Source organism: Pinus tabuliformis, chromosome 1_1 (assembly GCF_031772625.1).
Source record: "Pinus tabuliformis cultivar Carrire ecotype Pingquan chromosome 1_1, CPIR1, whole genome shotgun sequence".
Lineage (NCBI taxonomy): Eukaryota > Viridiplantae > Streptophyta > Pinopsida > Pinales > Pinaceae > Pinus > Pinus tabuliformis.
The window spans coordinates 748753168-748781099 of NC_142297.1; the positions used below are offsets into that span (position 1 = coordinate 748753168).

General features: G+C 33.9%; 1 pseudogene; it reads left to right on the top strand.

Moving 5' to 3' along the window:
• The first annotated feature begins 9058 nt into the window (after positions 1-9058).
• On the top strand, positions 9059-26238 carry LOC149216164 (uncharacterized; annotated as a pseudogene).
• The last annotated feature ends 1694 nt before the right edge of the window (positions 26239-27932 follow it).

Sequence of the window (27932 nt, forward strand, 5' to 3'; positions counted from 1 at the left end):
GTATTTTTTGAAAGCTTCCTTATATACTTGTTTTTGTTTTTCAGGTATGAACCTGCTATCCAAGTGTTTCCATTCCTGTAGCAATCTTCTCATAATTTTTTCTTCCTCTGCTTCGTTTTCAGACGGGATTTCCACTTCCATCTTGGATTCCTGTTCTGTTTCAGTTGGCACCTCCTCTGGTTTTTCTCTGCTTTCTTTGTTCATTTTTGTTTCATTTCTCTTTCCTTTCTCCTCTCCCGCTATTTCCATGGGGGTATTTTCTGGGTCTTCGTCATCTTCTAGGTTTACTTCATAATCTTCATCTTCACTCTGAAGGGCTTGGAATTTGTTTTGGTTATTTGTTTTGCTCGGTTTTTCCTGGATTTGCGTTCTTGATGCTTCTCTGTTCTGTCGTTTCTTCCTTACTACCTGTTGAAAACCTTCCTCAGCCTTTTTTTGATGATCCGCCTGGGTTTTCTTAGATTCTTTCTCTATGTTCAAGGGACATTGTCTGTACAAATGGCCATATTCGTGGCAGATGCGGCAGCGGAAGGGTATATGCTCGTAATCGACTGGCTGCTTCCAGATTTCATCGTGGTACTCTACTTCTACAGTTTCTGGGAGGGGCTCTGCTAAATTTATATAAACACAGATTCTCGCATAAGCATTGTACTTACCTCGTTTCGTGGCTTCAGCAATTTTGACGAAGCTCCCAATCGTATTTCCTATTCCCTCCAAAGTTTCGGGGTCCCAGAACTCATCAGGAAGCCCAAACAATCTGACCCAGACGGGTGCCGCAAGCATTCTTTCTTTTTCTGGGTTGTACCTCTCTTCCCAGTATTTCATGAATAGACCAGCATTATTCAAGAAATATGGTCCCTCCTCAAAAATCCGGTCCTTATCTTCCAGGTTGGAGAAGATTGCTGTGAAGAAACCTTGGGCTCCGAGTTTGAGATCTATCTGTCCCTTTGGTCGCCATCGTAGATCAATCCATCTGTGGAGCTCTCGCTCAGACGGCCAGTACCCAACAAAGCGGCATATAATGGCATGGTCTTTCATATAGCTGTTATACTCTTCCAGTTTGTTATGGGGGACTACATACCTTGGTTGTTTTTGAGCCCGGGGTAGGCACTTACCTCTCATTCTTCTTTGCCACAGATTACCCATTACTGGGGCATAACCTTCCTTCTCCGTTTGCTGTTCTCCTCCTCCTTTGCTAGTCTCGCCCATTACCACGTTTTTGAAGGAGGGGATCTCTCCCCACCCCTTGGCTCCCCCATTCCGCGTAGGGCATAATCTGTGGTTTAGGTTCCCGTTTTCGGCTGGTATTCCCGAGATTCCCCGTGATAGCAGGCCAGAGACCGCTGTGCTCACGGATCTGTCCGCTCTTACCTTCGTCAGGCCTCTACCTGCAGCCTTCGTCAGCGATGCTCAGAGCTGTAAACCCTAGCGCGCATGCTCAGCGATCTCCCGGATATTTAATCGAAATTAGCTGTCAATTTCCATTCTTATTATTCTATTTTAAAGTATTATTATTATTATTATTATTATTATTATTATTATTATTATTATTATATCAGTTAAAATATATACATTTAAAAACAAAGTAGTGAGAATTTTAACCATAGTGATTTACCAACTTTACCATGTACATTTTCAACATGTAAATAGACTTTGTTAGGCTTGTGAACATCACATGCCTAGAAAACCACAACTCATATTGACATGAAACATGCTTATATGAAATTGTTTTAAGTGATCAATTTATTTAAAAGAGAAAAAGTACATAATCACTTTGGAGATAAAATTCAATATTTCATTTATGTATGCTACTAAGTATATTCAAATATCTCTTTTGTGGAAATTAAATCCCTATCAAAAACTTAATAATTATTAGTGATTTCCCGGATGTGGATGATTAATGGTGTCGGTACAACACTGATCATCCAGAAGAGCAAATGGTGTTGCCACATGGCCACCCGCACTTCTATCGAGACGCCCACCACCATAACTTATGGCATTTCAATGAAGCCTAAAAACCAAAAAACATTAATGGAGGGAGAGAGTCGAGGCCACCTACTTCTGGTTCTGGTCCTTAAGATGGAGAATGCTCTGCGTCCCCCCCTGCTCTGTCTCCTCTCGCCTGCATTTGCCTTCCCGCAGCGGCACAGCTGAGCTCTAGAACAACCACGAGGAGAAGATGTCAACTTCTCTGCTGCATTGAGATAATTGACGGTGCTCATTTCTCTCACAACCCGCTTTGCTATTATAGAATTGCTGTTTTGGCCCTCAATTTCACCTCAGGAAATCGTATTCCTCACTCCCCTGCCTCCACAAGCCACTCCATCCCTTCTCCAGCTCCTCCAAGCACCCAGCGTACCGATATTCACCAAGCTAATATGCCCCGCCTGAGGCACAGAATGAGAAGCCACAGGGGAAGCAGTCGAGGGAGAGCAATTCACCCTCCCTCGCTTTCCCCATCTGAATCGACTCAGGTGGACTCCTCCTCACCTTCAACTGTGGCTCATAGCAGGGGTCGCTATCCCATCACCCGCAGTGGAAGAGGGCAAGCCCAAAGGGCTGGCCATCGACATAATGCGGAGACCCAGCACCCACAAGCTGACTATGAGCCTACGATGAATCCCTCTCACTCCACCCAATTCCAATTCAGATGCACCTTGGACCACCCCTACATAATCGCCACTATCTCTATCACCTTTAGGGAGGAACCACAACGCAATACTGTCCCGGCTAGTATCACTTCAGATAGGACGGGCGATAGTAGGTGGAACAACTCGCAAGGTGATGTTTGGAATAGGATGGACATTGCTTGCTCTAAGCTGGAAGCCTTGAATAGAACGAGTAACACCCCATGTGGTAATGGGAAAGTGGAAGACAGGACGAATGCTCCAACTGGGAAAGAGCAGCGAGATTCCATGACCAGTGGACAATTGCAAGCCGAAAATGACCCTTATGCTTACGAGTGTCTCATCGTGGAGGAGCCCCTGCCACCTGCTGACACCTAGCAGACTACGGTTCTTTTTCCAGGTTCTTAGACACCAGGTCACCCTATCTGGGGTCTTCTTTGTTATTTTAAGTTGTATTTGCTGTTACATGGAGTCTTTTTGGTTTTTTTCTTGTTTTGCTGAAAAACTCTCAAACATGGAAATTATAAGTTGGGTCCCCTGCGTGGGCAGCTCACCTTTTTGGACTGGTTTCCCCTTAAGGGCAGTCGCCTTTTCAGTCATTGTTTGCTAATACTTGGTAAATTCTCTGAGATAGGATCTGCAGAGGCCGGTGCCTCCATGTAACATTATTTTTGTATCTTTAATAGAATTAGTCTTGCTCAAGAAAAAATAAAAAATAAAAAAATTAAATTAAATTATTATTAGTAATTAAATTAAAATTATGAAATATCTATTACAAGTAAGCACACTTAATTACATAATTAAAATAAAATATTACCTGTATAAAAATATAATTTAAATCAAATTAAAGCACCAAGGATAGGTCAATTGGTGGAGTTCCTATTGTTAAGTACTTTGCCTATAGGGAGGTGACGGGGTCAAATATCCTTAACTCCCTTGAGGTTAGGCCTTGCTAGTTTGACTGATGGGTAGATCTCTTCAAATTGATCTACCTAAATTTTCCTCTCCTATCTATGAACCACCTTAAAAAAAATACCATAACATAAAAAAATGTCACTAAACAACCCTTAATTTTCTTAAAAATAAATTACCATAATATGAAAAAAAATTACCTGATATTTATAAAAATTATAGCTATTTCGAACCGTATAGCTATTTCAATGACAATTAAAAAATATTACTTAATCAACAACTCGTTTTATATTCTTAATCCGGTGTGAAGATAAAATCACTTTATCTATATTTACAAATCAACTTATATATACTAACTTTTTTACTCATATATGATGCCACCAAGTATATATTCTGAAACGTTTGAACCATTCAAATTATATAATTAAATAATTTCTTATAATATATTTGAAAAATATATTTTTCAAATATTTTTGTGGCATTATATTATTTGTGTTCTTTCTCATTGGAGATGGTTTAAAAACATAAACCTATATATAATAAAATAATTTTTAAATTTTTTATATATTTAAAAGTTTTGATATATTTGTTAATTAAATAGTTTTATTTTTTCATTTTAAAGTTGTAAACTTTAACATATTTTTATTGATTACGTACATGTATTTCTAGCTTAAGGAATGGAGGCAATATTTTTTTAATGGGGTTTTTAATGCTCAAATTTCAATCATTCCAACCATAATCTTTTTTGGTTAGATGAAGATTTTATTCTGACTAGTCGGTACAAAAGGAGCTCTGAAGACCTCAGGGAGAATTTGTTTGGGTTGGACCTAGTCAAGCTCTGTAATGCTCAGGACTCATAATTTGCAATGGTCTAAAGAAGTGGCACAATTCTAGTTAGATGACCTGCATCCACGGGCTTGGTAGTAGCGTGGTATGCTATGTTATTTCTGATCTCCCTTTATACAACAAAATACTAAATTTTGACATCTTAAACAACCACAAGCCTAACTCTAATCATAGGCCTTTACTTGTAACTCTCACTTTTGTCATGCATAAAGATCCCATAAAAGATAATCCTTATAGCCAAAAGAACTTAATCTTTGATAGAAATGAAAACGATCTCTTTCTGAATGAATTAAAAACTAATTTTCTTCCTTTATCTAGTATAGACAACATAGAAGACCTTTATCATAATTTTACTACAACCCTCTCATATTATATTAACAAGTTCTCATTTGAAGTTTCAAGAAATAAAAAAAATAACAAAACCAACCCATGGTATGACAAATATTGTAAAAGTGTGAGGAGAGAAATTAAGGAAAATATTGATGAATCTCTTAAAATTGGCAAGATAAAAATACACAAAGCTCTAACTAAAAGGAAAAAAAGGTAGTATATTCGTAAAAGACACGAGAATCTCTTACACCTCTCTAAGGTAGCTCCTAAGAAATTATGGAGGAAGATTCTAACTAGGAAAATTAAAGATAATAATAAAATTGCTTTCCATGACCGGAATTCCTATCTTAAAAAGCTTTATGAATCTCCAAATGTCATGGGTAAATTTGAAACCCTGCTCACAACATAAGAAGTTTTCTCATTACAAGACATTGATTTTGGGGATAAACGCTTGACAAATGGGAAATCTAAGGACATTGAGGGTTACCAAGTGGAAATATTAAAAATTGGAGGTCTTGTCATCATCCTCATCCCCCACATCCACAAGATTTTCAATCAAGCGGTCAACAAAAGGTTCCCTAAACCATGGACTCAGAGCTTAATTATCCCTATTTTTAAAAGTGGGGATACAAATAACCCCTCTAATTATTATAAAATTATGATCAACCCTCTCTTGGGCAAGTTATATGGTATTGGTATTATTTTGGAAAAGAAGTTGAGCATATGGCTTGAAAGTGAAGGTAAGCGGGCTAAAGGACAAGTGGTTTTAGAAGGTAGCACTCAATAACGGACCACCTTGTTACGCTTAGGATCATTGTGGAGGAATTCCGCAATGATAAATCCAATCTCTTTTTTTTCTTTGTAGACTTTAGAAAGGCTTTCGATACGGTTCCTAGAAACAACCTATGGAATGGATTAGAAGAGCTACATGTTCCTTTCGAGTTGAGAGCTCTCGCTATAAGGTTATATGAGAATGTAATTGCTAAGTAAAAAAAAATGAGGGGTGGTTGAAATATGTTAAGTGTAATATCAGAGTTAAACAAGGTTGCCCCCTCTCCCCTACCCTATTTGGCATTTACATTGACAAGCTAGAAGGTTGTTTGGAGGAAGTAGGTTGTGCTCGAACGATCTTAGTTGGGATAGTCATCATCCTTCTTCTCTATGCTAACGATATTGTTCTTCTCACAAGGTGCCCATCTGATCTCGATAAGCAACTTAGACTTCTTAAGGATTTCTACTCTACCATGGGTATGAATGTTAACATTGACAAAATAAAAGTTATGATTATCAAATCCAAGAAAGACACTTATGCTAATTTTATGTATGCCAATAGTAACTTGGAGGAAGTGTCTTCTTACAAGTACCTAGGAATTGATATTCATCACAAGCTCAACTGGAACTATAGCATTGGGAAAGTGATTAATGGGAGGTGGAAAGCTTATTTTGGTCTTCATTGTAAAATCAAAACCTCGTAATGTGGGATAGAAAGAAGTTCCTCTTTGAAACTTTAATCGCTCATATAATCTTATATGGATGTGAGGTTTGGGGTTGACACATCTTTAGAGAATCCTGGAGAAAGATTGAACAAATCCAGAAGCATTTTATAATGTATAACCTCAAAATTAAAACCAATACACCCTACCATATTCTCCTTGTAGAAGTGGGTCTTCCCCTATCGAGAGTCTAGGTATGACTAGGCTTCTGTTGTACAAGCACAAACTCAATAACATAGGAGACCATCAACTTCCTAAGTTAGCTTTAAATTCTAGCCAAAACCACTTAAGGCTCAAATGAGGTTGGTATAAAGACACCAGGGCTTGGTTAAACCATTGGGAGATCAACGAGAATGTTCCATTGCAAAACATTAATAACATTAAAAATATTGTTACTTTTAAGTTCAAAGAAAAAATGTGGTGTGAGAAAGATTTAGCAGCTAAAAGAAAATTAAGATATTATAAGTAGGTCATCAACCCCACCCTAGAATATCAAAAGTATCTCTCTTTTTCAACTAGCTCAAAGAAGAAAATTAATATAGCCAAGATTAGAATGAAATCTCATGAGATCCATAGTGAAATGGGTCGTTGGTCAGTTCCTAAAACACCATGGATGGAAGGATTTTCCATCTCTATGAGAATATGAACATCGAGGATGAAAATGGCGTCCTCTTAGAGTGCCCTGCATACAACCACATTAGATCTCAGTGTCATAATATTTGTTACAACACTGACCTTCCTAGCCTTTTACGATGTCAATATTATAGTGAGCTTGGGAGGCCTCTCTCCAAGATTTTTAAGCATAAGAATAAAATATTAAATCAAAATAAATAATTCATTTCTTATGTCCGATAGACCAAAATTTAGTGACATTAACCACCACCATCATCATTATTAAAAAATCATTAAAATTATATATGAATGTGAAATACCATCTTGCTAAAAAAGTAATGTTTGAAATGATTATTATTTTTTAATAATATATGTAAATAAATACTAGGTTGAAATATAATTGTAGTTAAATAACATTTTATTATATTTTTACTGTGAAATATTTAATTTCACTGAAAATCTATTATTATATAATATATATTAGCTTATTATTATTATTCTTGTGAGAGGGTGATTAGGATAATGAGTTCCTACGTTGGTTTTATATTCCTACTAGGGTTATTTCAGCTCATTGGTAAATTGATGTTTAAAGCCGTAACTTTTATATAAAATGTGTTCCAATAAAACACTTGGCCACCCATTAATATACGTGAAAGGAATCTATTTCATATTAATAAAATTTTATGTATTTATTCCTAAAAATAAAAATATGAATATAATTGAGTAAATATTTTTTTATTAATATTTATACATAAAATATCAAATACTAAAATAGCCATCTAAATTAAATCAGGGGGAATTCAATAAATATCTAAACATTAATTTTATTATGGATTTTAAATTTATTAAGATTAAAAATAATTTTATAAAAATTAACTAAATATATTTTTATTTTACATGGAAGTTGTTTATTATATATATAGTACACATTTAACAAATTTTTTAATTATTTACTTCATTTTATCAGTTAAATTTTTAATTTTTAAGTTGACTTTGTTATAGTAATTTTAGTAATGTTATATAAACATAAAAACCATTACTCATATTTTGGGTGAAAGAGTTCTCAGGCTCGGTGAAAGAGTTAAAAACATACTCTATATATTCTTGGCATATATTTTTACTCTATATATTCTTCGCATATATTCTTCGGTGAAAGTGTTCTGAGACTCGGTGAAAAAGTTAAACATGTACTCTATATATACTTCGGTGAAAGAGTTCTGAGGCTCGGTGAAAGAGTTAAAAGCATACTCTATATATTCTTGGCATATATTCTTACTCTATATATTCTTCGCATATATTCTTCGGTGAAAGTGCTCTGAGGCTCCGTGAAAAAGTTAAACACGTACTCTATATATACTTCGGAGAAAGAGTTCTCGGTGAAAGAGTTAAAAACATACTCTATATATTCTTGGCATATACTCTTACTCTATATATTCTTTGCATATATTCTTCAGTGAAAGTGTTCTGAGGCTCGGTGAAAAAGCTAAACACGTACTCTATATATACTTCGGTGAAAGAGTTCTGAGGCTCGGTGAAAGAGTTAAAAACATACTCTATATATTCTTGGCATATATTTTTACTCTATATATTCTTCGCATATATTCTTCAGTGAAAGTGTTCTGAGGCTCGGTGAAAAAGTTAAACACGTACTCTATATATACTTCGGTGAAAGAGTTCTGAGGCTCGGTGAAAGAGTTAAAAATAGACTCTATATATTCTTGGCATATATTCTTACTCTATATATTCTTTGCATATATTCTTCGGTGAAATTGTTCTGAGGCTCGGTGAAAAAGTTAAACACGTACTCTATATATACTTCGGTGAAAGAGTTCTCAGGCTCGGTGAAAGAGTTAAAAACATACTCTATATATTCATATATTCTTACTCTATATATTCTTCGCATATATTCTTCGGTGAAAGTGTTCTGAGGCTCGATGAAAAAGTTAAACACGTACTCTATATATACTTCGGTGAAAGAGTTCCGAGGCTCGGTGAAAGAGTTAAAAACATACTCTATATATTCTTGGCATATATTCTTACTCTATATATTCTTCTCATATATTCTTCGGTAAAAGTGTTCTGAGGCTCGGTGAAAAAGTTAAAAACATACTCTATATATTCTTGGCATATATTCTTACTCTATATATTCTTCGCATATATTCTTCGGTGAAAGATTTCTGGTGAAAGAGTTAAAAACATACTCTTCGGTGAAAGTATTCTGAGGCTCGATGAAAGAGTATGCGGGTTGCGGTGGGCACGGGCGATCTGCAGTCAGTTACCAAAAATTACCAAGGGCAGGGTGAAAGTGTTCTGAGGCTCGATGAAAGAGTCTGCGGGTTGCGGTGGACACGGGCGCTCTGCAGTCAGTTACCAAAAATTACCAAGGGCAGACAGGCGATCTGCAGTCAGGTTTTATGATATCAGGTGCACACGTTCCTTATATTTTTCTTTTTCCAATACATATTTGCTCATATAATTTCAAGTATGAATATTTCACCACAGTTACCAAAGATTACCAAGGGAAGACCTAACATAGTTACTCTACAAGGCCTTTATGAGTATATACAGTCTTTAGAGAAACGTAGAGAAGAAAGAGAAGCCAAGCTACAAAAAGAGTTAGAAGCCATGCTGGAAAATAAATTTGCATCTCTTGAAGACACGATCCAAAAACAAATAGAAAATAAAATCAAGTGATTATATGATTTTGTTTTTAATTAATCAATTCAATTAAAAAATAAAAAAGACATAATTATTTTTGAAATAATTTTTAACTTTTAATATATTAATACTATAAAGAATATTCTAGAATATTTTATAATTGTGAAATAAAATATTATATATTTAATAAGAAAATATTTCATAAAAATAAAATATTTAATTTTTACTTAATAATTATTAATAATTAGTTTAAAATTCTAAATTTTTTATTAAAAAATAAAAATGATTTAATGATAACTTTTCAATTTGGTTTTAGTTGATGAAAAATTCCTGCGTTTAGAAAAGAAAGAAGGTTTAAAATTAAATTAATAAAATCTAAATAGATAATGTGGACAAATGTAATATTCACAGGTACAATGGGAAACAATGTTTTCAATGTTCAACGGAAAACAAATCATGAATATATATGAACGACAGGCTCAAGTATGTATTAAAATCCTTTAACAAATTATGAATATATATATATATATATATATATATATATATATATATATATATATATATATTTATTAAGGGTTTAGGTATGTATTAAAAGTTTTTTATTTGAGAGTTTGTATTTTTTTAGATATAAGAAAATAGGTTAATAATTTAAAAATTAGAAGTATATAGTAATGGTTAAAGTCTTTTATTTATAAACCGTTAGTCTGTTATGAGTATTTATATTGCTGATCTGACAATTAAATTATGTCAAATTTTTTAGAAAAAAATAATAAAATTAATGATAAATGATATGAATTATATATTTATAAATAAAGGAATAATGAAATTACTGGGAATGATGTGTAAAGTTTACACAATATTAATAAAAATAAAAAATAACCTGGAAAAAGTAGTACAAAGAGTGTCAACGTTTAATGGAAAAAGCAGTACAAACAGTTTCAACGTTTAAAGAAATAATTATTTTAAGGAGTTGTCTATAATGAGACGTTTTGAGATTCCGGTGACGGAATCCGGCGGAAGAAATTGAGATGAAATCATGATTTGTTGCAGTTAAAATGGTTTTTTAACTGCATATTCGGATTCAGCACCCTGAAAAACCCCTGGGACGCTTTCATTGTGCAGAAACTAGTTATCAAACTTGGATTTCAATAAATTACTGCCGGATTTTCACCGGAAAAAATTGCCGGAAAGACTTTCAAAAAGCCGCGTTAAAGACTACAGCTTATTTTAATGTCTAGAAGAACACCCCCGCGTGGACGGTATATCCCGTAGTAACTCATGAAGTGTCCTTATTTTGTGTCTCCCTGAAACAGAGGAGTTTAATGGAATTGAAAGCTGGCAAAAACTTAGGGGTGCTCTGAATTATCCATAAGAAACAAATGAATCCAATGCAAGGCCTCAAGGAAACTGAGGTATAGGTGGTTAAACTCGGCACTATTTTTAAGAGATAGACCGTTAAACCTGGATTTTTTTAATGTTAATTAATGATGACACTGGTGGCAAAGCAGCGGGCTACATGTTTGGCACATGGCCTGTTCATATGAATTCCAATCTGGTGTTAGGTGCTCTGCTACAATTTGGGCACATGACTTGTTCATGTCAACTCCAATATTATGTTAGGTTCTGAGTTGGGAAGTATTGAGAACCAATCCTTTGCCTATATGTCGAGTAATAACATGGACAGCAATTTGCAGGGACCGTTAATCTCTCCTACAATTGAAAAAATGAGACCTGCTTCTGCAGCTCAGTGCCAATATTTGCAAAGTGAGGACGCAGAGGCTATGGAAACTGAGATGTCCGAGTCCGGGTGGACAATGTATTTGGATCAGTATGTATAGTTGGAGCGATAAGTATAGGACCATCGATGACGATATTGAGGAGAAGCCAAAGAAAAGTTCGACGTTTACAGAGGATGCAAAAAGATATCGAATTTATGACTGTCGTGCATCAAGCATTACAGGAAGGGAGGAGGAGTCTTCGGTGGTTTCCGATGCTTCGTCTGGTCCCCCGAAACTTCCTCTGCCCGTGCAGGATATGAGTATGAGAAAGGGCGGCGGACGACTGGTACATATTCGTCGGTTGCTATAAGAAAACCTGATGTTCATGCCAATAAAGATGGGGATTCGGTATGCATTGCATCTTGCTCGTTGGCGGATGTGGCTCCAAGGAATAACGAAATGAGAACGCTGAAAAAAGATGAGCATGATGATCTATCACTTCAGGACACAGCCACCTCTCCTATGCACAGCCTAGAGGTATGGGTTATGATTGCCAAGGCTTTTTATAGATTAGTTATCTGGGGATCTTTGTATCTTGAAGCAGAACAACAAATTTCAGCGCGGTATAACATGATCCTAAGAATAGGATGTAAAATGTATTATTTTGAAATAGTTACTTGAAATTATTACATTTTAAGTTATTTGTTTAGCCTCACAATATGCTTATTCAAAAGAATATATTAGACAATTATTTTCAATAAATAAGATAAATGGAAAAATATTTCAACTATTAAAAGAAGGTAAAATATTTATGGATTTCTAATTGTAATATGCTAAGTCATTCTATAGTACTCAATTTATTTTTGTCAGTTTGACTTCAGTAAGAAGGCATAAATTCAAGGAAACAACAAAAACTTGTTAATACATTGTTTTATGGTAAGGTTCTATGTGGTGATGGAATGAAAAGCTCTTCTCTTGTAATTACAAACTTTTCGCGTTGAATGGTATTTAAAATAGTGAAGTATTTGAATCATGTCTCTCATATTGTTCAAAAAAAATTGTGAACTATAATTGCTTTAATTGATGGGTTTAAAATTTTTAAAAACCTCTATAGTAATTCAAATTAGTAAAAAGCTCAGATACCAACACACTTTCTTGTTGAAAACATAGGATAAGAAGTAAAATAATTAAGAAAGTAACAAAAAAGCATATAAATTTAAATAATCTAATAAATGTGTTACAAAATAAAGATAACTTATCAATTAAGTATTTAATAAAGATATAAGAGTTTCTTTTTGGTTTTTACCTACTATTCTCTATGTCTCTATGTGTGGGTTCCTATTCATGGAGATGGATTCTATAGATTATCTTATACTAATGACCCATATGATAAGATGTAGATTTCGTCTACTTTTGATTGCAATGTTGGTTTCTCATTGAGGGTCTCTTAGGTGTGCACATCGTTTCCCTTATCAAAGGACGACATCTTATAGGAATTGATGAAGCGTCTATCTGTATAAATAGTGGTGTAGCAACAATGGAGATTCTAGTTGTGTATACAAAGATTCCATTTGGTTCCTGTGCAATTCTGCTACAAACATTTGGCTTTCTTTGTTAGAAAATTTCATCATTATAGTTTTGCAAGTTGGCTTAATTTACTTCAAATGGATGCTTTCTGGAAGTAGTAACTCAACAATCGACCTATTAATTGTAATGTAGAATATTTGAATACACTTATTTGCTGGAATTCAGAAAAGGGAAAAGAATGGGAAAACAAGTAATTAGATGCCATAACTAGTTATCCAAACTTTGGGTCGCTTTATATCTAAGATTGATAATTGTAGAGTACTCAAAGATTAGTCCAAACTGCCAATGAAAGACTCATTGTCTGAAATACCCCATGTAAAATTGTTGTTAGAGAAGATCGTGAATAGAAAATGTAGAGACCATAGAATGTTCAAGATATTATTTTAAGATTGCTTCCAACAATGAAAAAGACACAAAACATAAATGTCCATTATGGAGCCTCTTGCTTATGTCTTGGCTCTACTTTCTTCCATATCCCTTCATCGGTTCGAACTAAAAAAGTGTTTTTGAAATAGTCTCCAAGACAAATGGGAGGTGGTATATTGCAACTTTAAGATTTTGAATTTAATTTTAAAACTCAAAAAAAACTGCCCCATCACATTTAATATTTAAACTACCTTTTCAACTCACCATATCACTTACTCAACCATTCGGACGCTGTAACAGTGATCCTAACGAAGATTACTTAAGATGAAGTGATTGACAGAAAATGGATGACCAAAATATGGGAGGAAGAGGATGCTATAAAAGTGCCAAGATTATCAATATCATACATGCATACATATAGATAACATAATCCTAAGGTCTCTTCATCCAGGTGGATAATTCTCATTGTTCTCCCACATAATGGATACATTTCTCCCACTACTCATCATTAAATAATGGATACATTGAAAATATATATTTTGGAATCAATTCAAGAAAAACTATGACCTTTATAACTCTATCCAATGGGAACTATAACCGATAGTAAATATAACCGGTGAGAACTATTACCACAATTACTCTATATGACAAGAACTTTGATCAATGAATGAATAAGATGATTATAGGTGGTTGGTCATAATAGTTATCTGATCAAGAAATTTCCTATAGCTATGACTAATAAACATTGATTATAGTTATTGTGAGTCAAGGTTCCTAACTAACAAAGGAATTATTCCCTAGAACTATGACTGGAAAAAGGGTCGTAGTTTAATTTCATTGTCAAAGCTCCCACATCATAATTCTTGTGGTCATGATTCTTGTAAAATAAATTAAAAGTTCCTAATTGACAAGGGAACTATGAACAACAAAGGAATGATTCCTAAGGTCATAATTCATGAGGATCAAACTTCTCGAGGTCACAGTTATTATGCATCATAGTTCATAACGGTAAAATTTCTCAAGTTCATAATTCTTGAATGTCATAGTTACTATGGTCATATTTATCATGGGTCGTATTTTCTATTGGTTAGAGATTCCAATGATAAGAAAGCTCATAAAATTTCTTCAATGGGAATCGATGAAGTGCTTGTTGGACAATGAGGGAGGGAGGGAAATAAAAATAGAGAGAGAGAGTAGAAAATGTGTAAATGGAAATAGAGAGATATAGAGTGTTGTGAATAAATTAGTCATAATGGTATAAACAACAATTACATCCATACAATTCCATTCCATCAAATTCTACAATACTAGTATTCTCAAATTCCATAAAAGTAGGGTTTTCAAATTGCACAAAATTAAGGTCTTCAAATTTCAATTCAATATACATTCACAAACGTCACCAACTTGTGATACAAGGTAAATGTTGTTTTTTTACTTACATTGTATAATTATGCACTCAAATTTGAACTCACTATATTGGAGTTTCCACATTTCACATTGATAGGGTTTTCAAATTCCTCAAAGCTAGGTTTTTCATAGTGCATAAAGTTAAGGTTTTCAAATTTCATAATGATATTTCCTAATAATGCACGTACACTTTTGAGCCATGCTAAGGAGGTAGCCTAGTTTGGGCCTTACAGAGCCTAGACAACTAGGACCGCGTGTGCATTCCTAAGGACAACATGTGTTCCTCATGATAGCCCCATTTGCACTTCTGGGGTCATCATTCTTGTGCAAGTTCCCTTATTTAATTCTCACTAGTCTTTTCAATTATGCATGATCCTTCTCAAGGTCTCATTATAGAATTTCTCACAACATTCCTTCATACACTTCAAGCTAGGTGTTTTCTCATTAGTCTACATAGTTTATTTCTTTTTCCACATATGAAGTCATTGCCAAACATATGTGATTCCACAACCACTTGCCACACACTTATTTACAATATACGAGTAGAGTGCTAATTTATTTCATCATTACTATTCCCTAATTACAAAAGCCTCCATAATGTTCTGGTTCATTTCTTACACTTGTTTGAGAAAATTTCACATATATAACTTTATGTATCCATTTATTACTCTTTTATGTTCATATCATCATTCTAGATTGATCATGGTTATGAGCACTACAATAGGTTATCATTGCTCATTTCTTAAAACCCCCATTTCTTTATACTTATTTTTTCTCTCTATTCATAGGTTTTGTATTCTTTGAGGGGTAATTTTCTTCCAATTTTGACTTCATTTGTATGTAATTTAGGGAATTGTGATACTATTTATCATCTACAGTTTCTCTTGATTCATATTGAATTATTATATTGTTCTTTATCTATCTCAATGCTTTCAGAGTGGAAGAATTACTTGAATGAGCTTGTAGGGTCTTTTTTATCAATGGGTCCCAATTTGAAAATTTTGGGTATGAAATCTTCCATAACCATTTTGACGCATTAAACAATTTTTTTTGGGGTAAAAAAATTATCTCTTGTGTGAGACCATTTGATACTCGAAGTTTGTATATAAAATCTATGCCTCTCACAAGTTGATCTACCATATTTACTGCCATGGTACAAGTCAATGTGACATTAATCACTATTACTCATGCATATTGGGATAACCATGTATGGAATTTCAAAAAGACTCTAGAAGGTACAAAATTATAACTCTAATTGAGGGTTGAGGGAGTCAAACCTTTCATATAATTAGATATGGGGTTATGTTAAATATTAGGCCACTTAGAGGAGTAAGGGTTCCATTTCATGGTATTATATTTTATTCCATATTTGAGCAAAGCAATTAGGAGTGGGATGTCAGAGAGAAAGAAAAAGGGGATTAAGATTTTGTAGCAGCTTTACAAGCTATAGGTCTTAGGAAACTCTATAGAGAGTACCTCTTTCTTTTTATCTACACATTTTTCCATACTAGAGAATAGATATCAATGAAACCTCACCTTTTAGCTAGGTTTCTCCCGTAAGGGTTTCCTAGGGAAAAATTGTGCCTATTGTGGTTAGTGTTTGTATGTATTTTCAGTTTATATTTCTTGAATTTTAGCGAATTTATATTTAAGCATACAAACAATAAATAAAGAATTCGAGATCTAAAAGGAATTAACATTTACATTAAAAATTTCAATATTTTATCATATCTATTATGGTGAATTGTTCCAATGGAATAACCATGACAATTTACTGATTATCTCCACATCTTGCCTAAACAACTAGTGTCTTCTTTACTACCACATGTTATGACAACCAGTTTAACATATTATGTGACTGTATGTTACTTTATCTTTGATGTTCTTTTGTTGATGTCCATGGTTAGGTTTTTATTGCCATTATTCCCATCTTCAAAATTAAACATCCTCAAAGAAATGCAATCCAATAATCATTAATTAGGAGTCAAGCTCAACAACTATCTTGAATTCATTTTTTATTTCAACCCATCATTCATATCAAATGGAATTGCATTTTCAAACTATGCCATGATCGCTAGGTTGTTACTTTCATTAATAGAATAAAAATATTCTAATATGAGGACAAGTAGAAAAGACAATTAGTTCATAAAATAATTATTAAAATTTATTTTCCCACACATTACAACTATTTATTCGTCGTATCTATATTCCCTCTCCCTTGTAGCACTAAGTAAGGTTCCAAATTCCTTTATCCTCCCTTAAATAACTATATAAACCTCATTATATCTAAAATGTAATAATAAACCTTTATATTCACATAAAGTTACTCATATTCATGAAGATATATAATTTCAATTTACCCTTTTTTTTTGAATGGTTATACACATTTATCAATAACCAAATGATCCTCATCATAACTTAGTCCACAATAGTAAAATTATTATTTATAAAGAAAAAAAAATCACAAAAAAGATAAATGTAAAAGTATTTAACAAAAATTTCATATGAAAATATTAACTTCTTATGTATTAATTTGTTACATGTCTTACTTTTTTGAACTTCTTATGGAATGTTTGAATTCATTTTAATCATTCTTCCAAATTGTGGAATGTGTAATTATCTAACTTCAAAATTTTGTTTTTAAACCATTTCACTGAATTATATATTTAACAAATATCATAGAAAGACATTACAAATTTAATAAAATAGAAATAAAATAAATCTCATATAAAAATATATTAGTTATAAGTAACTTTTTTCCTCTTTTAATTTTGTTTCAATATTTTATTTAATCAATAGATATGTAGGAGTTAAATGTTAGATGTTAGACATAAATATTTTATAAATTCAAATTTTTTATATAGAAAGTTTGTTTTTATTAATAAAATTACAAACACATCTTTAGATAAACCATCCTAAATCCATCTTAATCCCGATCTATCAAGCAGTGAGAGGGATCAAATCTCTCGAGGTGCAAACCTCTTTTTTGAGTGCAAAACTTGACGAAAGGTTCTCACCTTGAGATGTTATATCCCTCTTGGTGCTTTATAGATCCAAGGTTAAGATGGAGCTAGGCTAGTCATATATTATCTATATTTGTATCTATGTATCTCTTTCTTATTCCCTCTCTCTATCTCACCCCCCAAATATACATGCTCTCTCTTCATATCTATATATCTCTCTCTCACTCCCTCTTCCTTTCCCTCTATCTCTTCCCATCTCGCCCTCTCTCTCTCTTCCCTCTTGCTCTCCTCTCTCCCTCATTCTCTCTCCATATCTCCCTTGTCACTCCCTCTCTCTCTCTCTCCACCTTTCTCATTCTATGCCTTTCTTCTTTCCTCCCTCTCCCCCCCTCCAACTCACTCTCTCTCCCTCTCTGCCTCTCTCCCTCTCCTACTCTCTATTCATCCCTATCTCTTTCCCTTTCTCTCCCACCTCCCTCTGTCTCCACCCCCATCACTCTCTCCCTCTCTTTTCCCTCCGAATTTGTCACTATCTCCCTCCCTCTCTCCTTCTCACTCTCTCTCCCTTCCATCTATGTGTCTCCCTATCTCCCTCTTCTCCTTCTCTCCCTATCTCTCTCCTCTCCTCTCCTCTCTCCCTCACTCTCTCTCCACCTCTATCTCTCTATTTCTTTGTTATTTCCTCCCACTCTCTCCCCCTCCAACTCCATATATATGTCTCTCCCTCTCTCCTTCTCTCTCTCTATCCCCCCATCTCTCTCTTTCTTTCTCTCTCTCCCTTTCTCTCCCTCTCACTCTCACCTCCCTCTCTCCTCTCTCTCTCTCCCTTCCTCTCTTTCTCTCTCTCTCACCTCCCTCTCTTTCCCTCTCTCTCACCTCCCTCTCTCTCCCTCCCCCCATCACTCTCTCTTTCTCTTTCTCCCTCTCTCCACCCTCCAATTATGATCTCAACTTCGATTGATATGTACTATTCCCGAGAACTATGACCAACAAGTGAAGGTCATAGTTCCTTTGTTTGTAAACATTCCTTCATCATATTTCTTTTGGCCACAGTTCTTAAAGTTCTTGATTGATGACCAAACAAAGGTTAAATTAATAAATACTCTAACCATTCGAGCTATAATGCTTTTAGATAAGGAATAACCAAAACATGAAATTAACCATCTCAAATTTTTTTTATTAAATAATGGATACATTGAAAAAATAGACGTTGGAATCAATTTGACAAGAACTATGATTTTAAGAACTCTAGCCAATAGGAACTGTAACCCATAGTAACTATATCCAATGGGAAATATTATTGTAGTGACTCTAAGTGGCAAGAACTTTGATCAATGAATGGATAAGATGATTATAGGTAAATGGTCATAATAGTTCATTTATCAAAGTTCATGATCGATAAATTCCCTATAAATAATAATAATAAACATTGGTCATACTTCCTACGAGTCAAGGTGCCTAGGTGACAAAGGAATTATTCCCTAGAATTATGATTGACGAAGAAATGTAATATTTCCATGCATAGTCAAAGTTGCCACGTCATTGTTCTTGTGGTCATGGTTCTTTCCAAATAAAGTTCTCATTAGTCAAAGTTCCTCATTAACAAGGGAAATATGGCCTTTGAATCTATGAAAGAAAAAGGAATTGATGGTTTTAACCCTTGTACAAAAACTACCTACAAATGAATTCTTAAAGAAAGAAAAATATACAATGGCAAGAAAATAAAATACACACAAAGATTTTCCTCCCAAAACCCAAAAATGGGAAAACCATATTTATTTTTCATTATATTCCTTTCAATGTTAAAATACATTATATACATGTCAAATCATTCATAAACCCCCAATCCATTAACCATGGATTGGAACATAATCATAGTTCCCTTGACCAGATCTACAAAATGTCATGGGAAAAACCATTATATCCAAAACCATGCATAAAACCATGGGTGGGTCCACACACCATCCTTAGGTCTGCTCCCATCCTTGGGTCCACTGTCATCCTTGGTCCACCCAACCATCCTGAGGCCTGCATAATTTTTTTTTTGGACGAACACCTTGGAAAGGGGATTTGTTGCCCCCTTGTAATCCCCCTAGCATGGGGCTCTTCCAAATCCCTTACGACTCCCCCACTAGACCCTGCACACCATGAAAACACCTGGTGCTAGTCATGCAAAGGATATAACACAATACCCAATAGTCTCCCTCTTATTGTCTTCTTTGCACACAAGGGGTCGCAAGAGTACATAAGTAATCAGTCCAGGGTTGTAATGCCCATTATTTCTCTACACCAAGAAAAATTCTCAGTGCTCACAAAAATTGTAAATGCATTTGCAATATTCTTCAATGTTTCCACCTTTAATAGCAACACCCTTTTGTCTTCAACCATATCCCTCACAAAGTGATACTGGACACCAATATGCTTTGTCTTCGAATGATAAGCATGGTTTATTTCTAAGAACAATTCACTTTGGCTGTCGCAATATATCCTTATAGCTTGTTGTACCAAACCCATACCTAAACACAAATATCTACAACCAAATTGTTTCCAGGCTTGCAAGAGTGGCTGCCATGTATTCAACCTCTATAGTTTGAAGTGCCACTACATATTGTCTCTTTCTCATCTAACTGACTGCTCCTCTAAGTAGGTTAAACACATACTCACTTGCAAATCTTGTTTGATCCAAATCTCCAACCCAGGATGCATAAATAAAGCTACATATGTCCAACACTCTGTCCAATTCTAGTCGTACTTGGTAGCATAGACCATAATCACTAGTGCCACGCCTTGCTTTACTATTGTCCAATGATCATTCCCTAGTTTTGACATATACCTGCTCAATACTCCCATTGCATGTGTAATGTCTCGTTTGGTACATACCATTGCATACATCAAACTACCAACTACACTTGCATATGAAACATGGACATGTCCCCTTCCTCTTCATGTGTCTTGGGACATTGTTCTGCAGATAGTTGTACACCTACATGAATAGGAACCTTCACTAGTTTGTTATCCTGCATATTATAATTTTGCAAAATTTTCTCGACATAATTCCTCTATTTTAACCAGAGATTCCTCATTTATTGATCTCGTTTAATTTCCATGCCCAATGTTAAGTTTGTAGCACCAAGATCCTTCATGACAAATCTAGAGAACAACTAGGTCTTCACATCCTAGATAGTTTATTTATCATTTATAACTAGCAGTATATCATCCACATGTACCTGACCAAATAAATAACACTATCACCAACTATTTTAAAATACACAAAGTTACTCACTTTGCTCCTTGTGAAACCAAGTCCTTGCATATATGTATCAAATTTCTAATATAACATCCTTGGTGATTACTTTAACCCATAGAAAGACTTATTTAACCTACATACCCATTCTTTCTTACCCTTCAATGAAAATCCTTCTGGTTGCTTCATGAATATCTCTTCTTCCATATCCCCATGTAGGAATGTTGTATTCACATTCATTTGTTCTGCCTCAAAATATAGAGTAGTAGAAACAGATAAACGTAATATAATAGAAGCTAACATGGTAACATGAGAGAAAATATCACCAAAATCAATTCAGGACACCTATGAATAAAATTTCACTACTAATCAAGCTTTTTACTTCTCCACTTTTCCTTCAAAATTCATCTTCTTCTTAAACAACCATTTTCTTCCAATCGGTTTTCTTCCAACTAGTAGTTCTACCAGATCTCACATATCATTCTTGTTTGGGGCTACTATTTCTTCCATCATGACCTTCTTCTAGAGTTTTCCAACCTTTGAATCCACTACCTTCCCGATAGTTCTAGGATCATCATCAGTAAAACGTAAATAAAAAAATTGAAAAATTAGATGGACTATACCTCTCTAGCTTCCTTCTTTCTTAAACTAATCTCCTGAAAACCGCAGTGTGTGGTTCTTCCTCTTCTGATTCATATTCTCTTGTAGAGTTTGATTCTTCCTCATTTAGTTCAAACTATACTTCTATCATTCATTTTCCTTTGATAGGACTTCCTATTTGATAACATCCTTCACCTCTGTAAGTACCACATTATGATAGTACAAATCTTCCTTGTTTCTGGATTCCAAAGCATGTAACCTTTTAAACCATCTTTACACAAAATAAATATGGGATAAATATGCACCTTTCAGATTTACTATTCAACTTGGTTCTTTTCTCCTGTGTAACATGTACATATGCATTACAACCAAACACATTGATGTGTGAAAGAGAGGATTTCTTACGAGTCCACACTTCATGTGGCGTCTTATCCTCCAACGCTGATGAAGGTGACCTGTTAAACAAGTAGCATGTGGTATCCACTTCCTCTACCTAGAACTCCTACCCTAATCCAATGCCACTAAGAATGCTTCTTTCATTTTCAATCAACATCCTATTCATCCTTTCTGTAACTCCATTTTATTGAGGCATGTATGGAGTAATATTTGACCATGCTATACCATACTTAATTTAAAACACTTTTGAATTCCTTCTTGCAGAACTCTCCACTATTATTTGTCATCATGATCCAGGGGATCATTAAAATTCTCAAAATTCAGAGTGTTCAAAAGTTCTCAAAATTGGTGCCAAAGCGAATATCTCGTTGTCTTGAATCCGACATAACTTGTTTCACTCAAAACCGATATAGTATGCTCCCAATATCGCGTTCTAATCGATTTTTCAAACAACTGAAATATTTGTAATATTGGTTGCAGGTACAACTAGTCAGTAGTATGTATGCTGACTAGGCAGGTGACTCGGAAATTGATTGTGTGTTTGTGGGCCAATGGTTTTTCACCATGTATCTCAATCTGGTTGGTCGAAATTTCTTACTTTTTGATTGGTTGTGGGTTCGTTGATGTGGTTCAATGATGGAGGGCCACATGGGCCAATGGTTGGCTTCCACATGGACTCTGAAATGTGCAGTTAAATTTAGTATGGGGTCTAAGCACCCCATGGGAATCAAACTCATGACCTACCACCTAGCAACAACAAGCCATACTACCGCACTATTCATTTGTTTCTTACCCATATTGTTCATGGGTTATATTTATAGTGGTAGCACAATGTAATGGGGGAAGGTGCCAGGGCTAAGCCCTAGCCCACTTCCACACACCACACCATAGGACCATGGCGGAGGGAGCCTAAGGCTAGGGCTTAGCCCTGGACCACAGTCCCAATGTTCAAACCATGAAACCACACTAGAGCCATAGCACAAAATCGCAGGCGGAGAGCAGAGGGGGCCAACCCCAGGCCAAATGTAGCTAATATGACCACCAACACAGAGTAGAAGGGGGATTAGCCCTAGGTTCTTGCAGCCGCGCCGACCCTAGGTCATATAACTCGTCACATGACCACAATCTACAGAGTTTCGGCGCACGCACCAGGTGGGCACCAAGCCCAGGCTTTATGGGCGCATAAAACCATGATGCAATGTGTTGGGGGCCTAGCTAGTGGGGGTAGGTGGTTAGCCTCGACCCCTGGGCATGTGGTTCCCATATGACCATATATTTTGGAATTGGGGGGTTAATGGACAATTTAACTCTGTGAAAATTTCACTCGACGAGCGGGATTGTACGCGAGGTTTACATGTTGGTTCCGGGTTTGGGGTGCTCAAGCGAGGTTTGGGCCGAATTTTAGGATGTCTAGCTATGAAAATTGGGAAAAACTTGTAACAAGCATAGCTTTCTTAGTTTTTTTATGAAATTAGGTGCAGAAAGAACCGAGAGAGAGGTTTTTGACAGTTTTCAAATTAAATAAATACCATAATAATAAATTTTAAGCATCAATATATTTATAGAATAAAAATTCATATTTAATAGTTACATAAAAAAATACCCCATATAATAATAATAATAGTTAATATGTATTTATACTAAATCAACATCAAAATTTTAATTTTATAAACCAAAATTATTATAAATATAAATTTTAAAATTGCAAATGAACAGTCAATTTATTAGAAACAATAATTCAATTTAAAAAAACAATAAAACTAATTTAAATAATTTATTTTTTTAAACTAATAATATAATTATTATATTAATTTTGTTAGTTTTATAATTTTTTTTACCTTTCTTATTTTGATTTTTGGAATAATAACATATAGAAAATAAATCATAATATTTATATAACATTATAAATAAAACAAAATTTTCAACCTTCTTAATAAAAATGCAAATCAAAATTTTAAATATATTAAAATTTAAATAAATTTTTAAAGTTTAAATAATATTTCAAAAATAATATTCATTTAAATTAAAAATACAATCTTAAATGTTTAAATAATTTTGAAATTAATAAAAAATACATTAAAAATTAAAATATTTATAATATAATAAATATACAAAATATGAAATATTTATGTATTATGCATTGAACAAAACATATATTATTAGTTTGTGGAATATTCTCATATAGATTAATGGTGATATATGATATATTTTTTAGGTGTAGTTTAATTGGTTAGTATGTGATGTAGTCTTGGCTAGTTTATGGGAAGATGGAGGATGAAAGCTATTTTGGGGGAATTAAATTTACCAAGATACATCTCATTGTGGATGATAATTAACATTTTTCCATAAAAAAATAATTAAAAAGCTATTTTTATTTAAAAAAAAATGAAATAAAAACACCCAATTTTTTTTAGCATCATTTTCAAAACATTAATATAATTCAAAGTTAGTAAAATATATTAGAAAGTAACAAAATGTATATGAAAAAATTCACAATTATATTGGTCCCATACAAGTAGGATAAATGGTTAATTTAAAAGCTTCACATAAAAGACTTAGAATAGATATTAAATATTGCATTGCATGCACAATATAGAAGCTCAAACAAGCATGATAATGGTTAGCAATAAGATAATGATTATCAAGCTCTAGTCATAAATCATAAAAAACTTCAAAGTATAAAAAAATATTGCTTTAACCATAAAATACTTTAATGGTATATAATAATATCTGTTAATTACTCAAATAATTTTAAAAGATACATTTATAAGAGACTATTCTTTTTATTTTTTATCAAATAATTTTAAAAGATACATTTATAAGAGACTATTCTTTTTATTTTTTATTTGAAGGTAGCGTTTTTTTAATGATCTTCATTGATACTCATGTTTTTAGTTATAATTAAAATTGCTTCTCTAAGAGATTTTTTGAAATCCACTAGTTACTTCAAAAAAATTGTTATTAAATATATTGAAAATATGTAGATAGACTAAATGTGACTATTCAAAAGAGTACCTATTACAACACATCATAACCACACCAACCTTCAAAAAAATTGTTATTAAATATATTGAAAATATGTAGATAGACTAAATGTGACTATTCAAAAGAGTACCTATTACAACACATCATAACCACACCAACCTTATCTCAAAATTGGGACATTTAAATGCACCTTCTTGAAATGGTCAAGAAAATTGATGTATGTTCCACATTTGTTGGGCATTTCTTCCATGAAAAATTGGGTTTAGTGAAATTGTAAAAATGTTGATGTTACCAGCCATTTCTTTCCTGTTAAATTTGGTTGATAGCTGAGACTATATGGTTAATGTTCATCGAGATTGGTAAAATTGTTAAAGTAATATGAGACAAGAAGTTTAGAGATTCAACCCATAAGTTAAAATCCAAACAATTACTCTATGATCAATATTCATCGAGATTGGTAAAATTGTTAAAGTAATATGAGAAAAAGTGGAACCATAAAACCAAGATAATGAACAATAACCTTTCTTGATGAGATCCTATTCCAAAACCCTTAAAGTAACTTAGTTTCTAATACGTTAAAAAATTACCCTCCATTTTAAACATTTAGATAGGATTTTGTAGTAAGATAATCACCTATTCTTTGCATTGATGAAACTTGCATGTATTTTTTTTTTTCATCTAAAAATATATACATTTTTAAAATAAATTATAAAAAGTAAAAGTTTAATTATCCTCGAATACATCCATCCATTCCAACCCGTAAGAGACATTTCAAACAGAAAAATCAATCGATAGCATTTAAATTGAAAAAAAAGAACCTTTAAAAATATCCAAAGATAACAAAACGAAAACTCTACATTTTCCCTAAGCTGAGTCGCTTAGTGGAGGTGCAAAGGTTGGCTCATGCTTATGCTAGATTCATAGCGTTTCATTTTTTTTTAAGGGGGAGGAGGCAACTACATTGTGGTCCACAGAACTTTTGAGTTTGAAAATGAAACGTTGGTGGATGACCATATGTCATGGATGTCCTTGATTTTAATTAACTATTCGATGACAGAGTCTTAATGACTCTACAGTGGATAGCTCCGTGCCTGCTACCTTCTCCTCGATCTGGTACCACCCGTACCATCTAAAAGTTACCGCAGGATTCCCGGCAGTCAAAGTTTCCGACCACAAACAATTTCCCACAACGTCCGTCTATGTAAACGGAGGCCTAGAGGTGGGCCCGAGCGGTCCACCTAAGCCGATTCCAAGAACCTGCAATCGGGATAAGTTACCAGTAGACACTGAATACGTCAACTCTTTTAGAACGAGGAGTTCAGATAGTTTCTCGCGAAGAGGTGAAAAAAGATTAAGATAATTGTAGCGAACTCTGTTTTTGTTTGGCGTGTGTTAAATATTCAGGTTCAGGCACCCACATTTCCGTTGGCTGCTTCAAATTTGGAAAGCGTAATAAAACCAGACGGTGTGATTTTGAAGTTAATAGCGTGGTAGTTCGGTGTCCATGTCTATATAGCCTTGTATCCCATCTTTTTCTAGTAATGATTATTTATGGGATGTTATTTTTTGATATTTCATTGGACGTTTATAATCGTATTAAGTTTCCTTAATACATATTAAAGCGTATCCTAATCAAGCATTAACTAAAAACCACCGATAACCAGTAGTCCTTATGGTAAGTTGTTATTGCTGCTTGTACCCATCATGTGAACGGAACGAACGATGTTAGGTTGTATCGTTTGGAATTATAATATCCTATAACGATGGCTCTATTTTGAATATAGAATATTCTGTCGTGAGTGATCATGACAGAATGAGTTCGTAAACCAATCTGCATAGGATATAAACTTTGCTGAAAACCAACGTGATGAGCACAATCATTTTAATAAATGTGCTTTACGAACGAAGTTAGGTTGTATCGTTTGGAATTATAATATCCTATAACGATGGCTCTATTTTGAATATAGAATATTCTGTCGTGAGTGATCATGACAGAATGAGTTCGTAAAACAATCTGCATAGGATATAAACTTTGCTGAAAAGCAACGTGATTAGCACAATCATTTTAATAAATGTGCTTTATATATCTTAATTGATATATAAAAGATGTATGGGAGTATATCAACGGTATTAGTATTGTTAGTTGAGAGTTGATGTGTGAATTAGAATGGTTAGTTGAGAGTTGATGTGTGAAGTGGATTTGTTGATTATAATTGACCATAGTTGACAATGTGTAAAAAGAATTGATAAGTTGACCATGGTTGAAGAGGGTTGATGAATTTCATCATGATTGATAAGGTTCATTGCCGTTGAACATATGTGACCAACTTTGATAATTTTTTATCATGGTCTGCTAGGTTTGTCAACTATTAATGTAACAATGTATTAATGTGCGATTAATCTAATAATTTTACATTAATGTTGACCATTGTTACATTATTATATTAATGTTGACCATAGTGACAATTGTTAGCCATCGTTGATAATGAGCGACGTTAGATTAATGTTAACGTTAAACAAATGTTTGCATTAATGGTTGAACTGAATCAACAAGGTTGTGTTATATACCTATGGGGGATAATATGGGGTATAAAGGGAGGTACCCAAAGTAATAATGTAATAATAGGATGGGCCATAATAATAAATAAGGTGGTTAACCCATATCATGTAAGGGACCACAAGTAGTTAGTAATAATGTAATGGGCCCATGGTATTAGTTTGATGGTATGAGGGAACCATGGTAATGACCCATGGTATTGTATGTATGAGGCCTATATAGAGGCTAGAGACTCCACATGGAGAGATGTCAATGAATTGTGTCAAGGAATATTGTATGAATAGGCATATGGCTTGTGGAGTATTCTCCTTCCTTAAGGAGTGAATGTATGGTGTTTCCCTACCTTAAGGGTTTTGATCAATAAAAAAGTATTTCTATATATTTCAATCTTGTCATTATTGAGTATATTTGTTATTTCTCATATATTCTAGGTTAGATCTATAACAAGTGGTATCAGAGCACTTTCTTGGGCAAAAAAGTGGAGATTTTTTTTTTTTTGCAGGATTTTGGGGGCGGCGAGTTTGGAAATCAGATTTGTACATTTTGGTGTAAGATCTACAAAATATAATTGTATATTTGTATTTTATGTGAAAAAATACCCGATTTCAAAAGGTCGAATCGGAGTCTGGAT